Genomic DNA, 6538 nt, shown 5'->3' on the forward strand with positions numbered 1-6538 from the left:
TTAAAAAATTCGTCGAAAATCTTGATGTCTCCAATCTCTTGTTTTGTACGTTTTTCCACGTGTCTTGACATGCAAAGTATTCCTGCAAATTTTGGTGAAGATCTGAGTATGTAGTTTTTGACCTCATCTGGAACCTCCTATCTGAAAATTTGAAAATTCTTAAAAAATTCGTCCAAAATCTTGATGTCTCCAATCTCTTGTTTTGTACGTTTTTTCCACGTGTCTTGACATCCAATGTATCCCTGCAATGTTTGGTGAAGATCTGAGTATGTAGTTTTTGACCTTATCTGGAACCTCCCATCTGAAAATTTGAAAATTCCTAAAAAATCCGTCCAAAATCTTGATGACCCCAATCTCTTGTTTTGTACTTTTTTTCCACGTGTCTCGACCTCCAATGTATCCCTGCAAAGTTTGGTGAAGATCTGAGTATGTAGTTTTTGACCTTATATGGAACCTCCTATCTGAAAATTTGAAAATTCTTAAAAAATTCGTCCAAAATCTTGATGTCACCAATCCTATGTTTTGTATGTTTTTTCCACGTGTCTTGACATCCAATGTATCCATGCAAAGTTTGGTGAAGATCTGAGTATGTCGTTTTTGACCTTATTTGGAACCTCCCATCTGAAAATTTGAAAATTCTTAAAAAATTCGTCGAAAATCTTGATGTCTCCGATCTCTTGTTTTGTACGTTTTTTCCACGTGTCTTGACATGCAAAGTATCCCTGCAACGTTTGGTGAAGATCTGAGTATGTAGTTTTTGACCTTATCTGGAACCTCCTATCTGAAAATTTGAAAATTCTTAAAAAATTCGTCCAAAATCTTGATGTCTCCAATCTCTTGTTTTGTACGTTTTTTCCACGTGTCTTGACATCCAATGTATCCCTGCAATGTTTGGTGAAGATCTGAGTATGTAGTTTTGACCTTATATGGAGCCTCCTATCTGAAAATTTGAAAATTCTTTAAAAATTCGTCCAAAATCTTGATGTCTCCAATCTCTTGTTTTGTACGTTCTTTCCACGTGTCTTGACATCCAATGTATCCCTGCAATGTTTGGTGAAGATCTGAGTATGTAGTTTTTGACCTTATATGGAACCGCATTTCTGAAAATTTGAAAATTTTTAAAAAAATCGTCCAAAATCTTGATGTCTCCAATCTCTTGTTTTGTACGTTCTTTCCACGTGTCTTGACATACAATGTATCCCTGCAGAGTTTGGTGAAGATCTGAGTATGTAGTTTTTGACCTTATCTGGAACCTCCCATCTGAAAATTTGAAAATTCCTAAAAAATCCGTCCAAAATCTTGTTGACCCGAATCTCTTGTTTTGTACGTTTTTTCCACGTGTCTTGACATCCAATGTATCCCTGCAAAGTTTGGTGAAGATCTGAGTATGTAGTTTTTGACCTTATCTGGAACCGCATTTCTGAAAATTTGAAAATTTTTAAAAAAATCGTCCAAAATCTTGATGTCTCCAATCTCTTGTTTTGTACGTTTTTTCCACGTGTCTTGACATCCAATGTATCCCTGCAAAGTTTGGTGAAGATCTGAGTATGTAGTTTTTGACCTTATCTGGAACCTCCCATCTGAAAATTTGAAAATTCCTAAAAAATCCGTCCAAAATCTTGTTGACCCGAATCTCTTGTTTTGTACGTTTTTTCCACGTGTCTTGACATACAATGTATCCCTGCAGAGTTTGGTGAAGATCTGAGTATGTAGTTTTTGACCTTATCTGGAACCTCCCATCTGAAAATTTGAAAATTCCTAAAAAATTCGTCCAAAATCTTGTTGACCCGAATCTCTTGTTTTGTACGTTTTTTCCACGTGTCTTGACATCCAATGTATCCCTGCAAAGTTTGGTGAAGATCTGAGTATGTAGTTTTTGACCTTATCTGGAACCGCATTTCTGAAAATTTGAAATTTTTTAAAAAAATCGTCCAAAATCTTGATGTCTCCAATCTCTTGTTTTGTACGTTTTTTCCACGTGTCTTGACATCCAATGTATCCCTGCAAAGTTTGGTGAAGATCTGAGTATGTAGTTTTTGACCTTATATGGAACCTCCTATCTGAAAATTTGAAAATTCTTAAAAAATTCGTCCAAAATCTTGATGTCTCCAATCTCTTGTTTTGTACGTTTTTTCCACGTGCCTCGACCTCCAATGGATCCCTGCAAAGTTTGGTGAAGATCTGAGTATGTCGTTTTTGACCTTATCTGGAACCTCCCATCTGAAAATTTGAAAATTCTTAAAAAATTCGTCGAAAATCTTGATGTCTCCGATCTCTTGTTTTGTACGTTTTTTCCACGTGTCTTGACATGCAAAGTATTCCTGCAAAGTTTGGTGAAGATCTGAGTATGTAGTTTTTGACCTCATCTGGAACCTCCTATCTGAAAATTTGAAAATTCTTAAAAAATTCGTCCAAAATCTTGATGTCTCCAATCTCTTGTTTTGTACGTTTTTTCCACGTGTCTTGACATCCAATGTATCCCTGCAAAGTTTGGTGAAGATCTGAGTATGTAGTTTTTGACCTTATCTGGAACCTCCCATCTGAAAATTTGAAAATTCTTAAAAAATTCGTCCAAAATCTTGATGTCTCCAATCTCTTGTTTTGTACGTTTTTTCCACGTGTCTTGATATCCAATGTATCCCTGCAAAGTTTGGTGAAGATCTGAGTATGTCGTTTTTGACCTTATCTGGAACATCCTTTCTGAAAATTTGAAAATTGTTAAAAAATTCGTCCAAAATCTTGATGTCTCCAATCTCTTTTTTGTACGTTTTTTCCACGTGTCTTGACATCCAACGGATCCCTGCAAAGTTTGGTGAAGATCTGAGTATGTAGTTTTTGACCTTATCTGGAACCTCCCATCTGAAAATTTGAAAATTCTTAAAAAATTCGTCCAAAATCTTGATGTCTCCAATCTCTTGTTTTGTACGTTTTTTCCACGTGTCTTGACATCCAACGTATCCCTGCAAAGTTTGGTGAAGATCTGAGTATGTAGTTTTTGACCTTATCTGGAACCTCCCATCTGAAAATTTGAAAATTCTTAAAAAATTCGTCCAAAATCTTGATGACCCCAATCTCTTGTTTTGTACGTTTTTTCCACGTGTCTTGACATCCAAAGTATCCCTGCAAAGTTTGGTGAAGATCTGAGTATGTAGTTTTTGACTTTATATGGAACCTCCTTTCTGAAAATTTGAGAATTCTTAAAAAATTCGTCCAAAATCTTGATGTCTCCAATCTCTTGTTTTGTACGTTTTTTCCACGTGTCTTGACATCCAATGTATCCATGCAAAGTTTGGTGAAGATCTGAGTATGTCGTTTTTGACCTTATCTGGAACCTCCCATCTGAAAATTTGAAAATTCTTAAAAAATTCGTCGAAAATCTTGATGTCTCCAATCTTTTGTTTTGTACGTTTTTTCCACGTGTCTTGACATGCAAAGTATCCCTGCAACGTTTGGTGAAGATCTGAGTATGTAGTTTTTGACCTTATCTGGAACCTCCTATCTGAAAATTTGAAAATTCTTAAAAAAATGTCGAAAATCTTGATGTCTCCAATCTCTTGTTTTGTACGTTTTTTCCACGTGTCTTGATATCCAATGTATCCCTGCAAAGTTTGGTGAAGATCTGAGTATGTCGTTTTTGACCTTATCTGGAACATCCTTTCTGAAAATTTGAAAATTGTTAAAAAATTCGTCCAAAATCTTGATGTCTCCAATCTCTTTTTTGTACGTTTTTTCCACGTGTCTTGACATCCAATGTATCCCTGCAAAGTTTGGTGAAGATCTGAGTATGTAGTTTTTGACCTTATCTGGAACCTCCCATCTGAAAATTTGAAAATTCTTAAAAAATTCGACCAAAATCTTGATGTCTCCAATCTTTTGTTTTGTACGTTTTTTCCACGTGTCTTGACACATAATGTATCCATGCAAAGTTTGGTGAAGATCTGAGTATGTAGTTTTTGACCTTATATGGAACCTCCTATCTGAAAATTTGAAAATTCTTAAAAAATTCGTCCAAAATCTTGATGTCTCCAATCTCTTGTTTTGTACGTTTTTTCCACGTGTCTTGACATCCAATGTATCCCTGCAAAGTTTGGTGAAGATCTGAGTATGTAGTTTTTGACCTTATCTGGAACATCCAATCTGAAAATTTGAAAATTCCTAAAAAATCCGTGCAAAATCTTGATGACCCCAATCTCTTGTTTTGTACGTTTTTTCCACGTGTCTTGACATCCAATGTATCCATGCAAAGTTTGGTGAAGATCTGAGTATGTCGTTTTTGACCTTATCTGGAACATCCTTTCTGAAAATTTGAAAATTGTTAAAAAATTCGTCCAAGATCTTGATGTCTCCAATCTCTTTTTTGTACGTTTTTTCCACGTGTCTTGACATCCAATGTATCCCTGCAAAGTTTGGTGAAGATCTGAGTCTGTAGTTTTTGACCTTATCTGGAACCTCCCATCTGAAAATTTGAAAATTCTTCAAAAATTCGTCCAAAATCTTGATGTCTCCAATCTCTTGTTTTGTACGTTTTTTCCACGTGTCTTGACATCCAATGTATCCCTGCAATGTTTGGTGGAGATCTGAGTATGTAGTTTTTGACCTTATCTGGGACCTCCTATCAGAAAATTTGAAAATTCTTCAAAAATTCGTCGAAAATCTTGATGTCTCCAATCTCTTGTTTTGTACGTTTTTTCCACGTGTCTCGACCTCCAATGTATCCCTGCAAAGTTTGGTGAAGATCTGAGTATGTCGTTTTTGACCTTATCTGGAACATCCTTTCTGAAAATTTGAAAATTCTTAAAAAATTCGTCGAAAATCTTGATGTCTCCAATCTCTTGTTTTGTACGTTTTTTCCACGTGTCTTGACATCCAATGTATCCCTGCAAAGTTTGGTGAAGATCTGAGTATGTCGTTTTTGACCTTATCTGGAACCTCCCATCTGAAAATTTGAAAATTCTTAAAAAATTCGTCCAAAATCTTGATGTCTCCAATCTCTTGTTTTGTACGTTTTTTCCACGTGTCTCGACCTCCAATGGATCCCTTGCAAAGTTTGGTGAAGATCTGAGTATGTCGTTTTTGACCTTATCTGGAACCTCCCATCTGAAAATTTGAAAATTCTTAAAAAATTCGTCGAAAATCTTGATGTCTCCGATCTCTTGTTTTGTACGTTTTTCCACGTGTCTTGACATGCAAAGTATTCCTGCAAATTTTGGTGAAGATCTGAGTATGTAGTTTTTGACCTCATCTGGAACCTCCTATCTGAAAATTTGAAAATTCTTAAAAAATTCGTCCAAAATCTTGATGTCTCCAATCTCTTGTTTTGTACGTTTTTTCCACGTGTCTTGACATCCAATGTATCCCTGCAATGTTTGGTGAAGATCTGAGTATGTAGTTTTTGACCTTATCTGGAACCTCCCATCTGAAAATTTGAAAATTCCTAAAAAATCCGTCCAAAATCTTGATGACCCCAATCTCTTGTTTTGTACTTTTTTTCCACGTGTCTCGACCTCCAATGTATCCCTGCAAAGTTTGGTGAAGATCTGAGTATGTAGTTTTTGACCTTATATGGAACCTCCTATCTGAAAATTTGAAAATTCTTAAAAAAATCGTCCAAAATCTTGATGTCACCAATCCTATGTTTTGTATGTTTTTCCACGTGTCTTGACATCCAATGTATCCATGCAAAGTTTGGTGAAGATCTGAGTATGTCGTTTTTGACCTTATTTGGAACCTCCCATCTGAAAATTTGAAAATTCTTAAAAAATTCGTCGAAAATCTTGATGTCTCCGATCTCTTGTTTTGTACGTTTTTTCCACGTGTCTTGACATGCAAAGTATCCCTGCAACGTTTGGTGAAGATCTGAGTATGTAGTTTTTGACCTTATCTGGAACCTCCTATCTGAAAATTTGAAAATTCTTAAAAAATTCGTCCAAAATCTTGATGTCTCCAATCTCTTGTTTTGTACGTTTTTTCCACGTGTCTTGACATCCAATGTATCCCTGCAATGTTTGGTGAAGATCTGAGTATGTAGTTTTGACCTTATATGGAGCCTCCTATCTGAAAATTTGAAAATTCTTTAAAAATTCGTCCAAAATCTTGATGTCTCCAATCTCTTGTTTTGTACGTTCTTTCCACGTGTCTTGACATCCAATGTATCCCTGCAATGTTTGGTGAAGATCTGAGTATGTAGTTTTTGACCTTATATGGAACCGCATTTCTGAAAATTTGAAAATTTTTAAAAAAATCGTCCAAAATCTTGATGTCTCCAATCTCTTGTTTTGTACGTTCTTTCCACGTGTCTTGACATACAATGTATCCCTGCAGAGTTTGGTGAAGATCTGAGTATGTAGTTTTTGACCTTATCTGGAACCTCCCATCTGAAAATTTGAAAATTCCTAAAAAATCCGTCCAAAATCTTGTTGACCCGAATCTCTTGTTTTGTACGTTTTTTCCACGTGTCTTGACATCCAATGTATCCCTGCAAAGTTTGGTGAAGATCTGAGTATGTAGTTTTTGACCTTATCTGGAACCGCATTTCTGA

The sequence above is a fragment of the Lepisma saccharinum genome, unplaced genomic scaffold (genome assembly GCF_977018435.1).
Source record: "Lepisma saccharinum unplaced genomic scaffold, izLepSacc3.1 HAP1_SCAFFOLD_84, whole genome shotgun sequence".
Classification (NCBI taxonomy): domain Eukaryota; kingdom Metazoa; phylum Arthropoda; class Insecta; order Zygentoma; family Lepismatidae; genus Lepisma; species Lepisma saccharinum.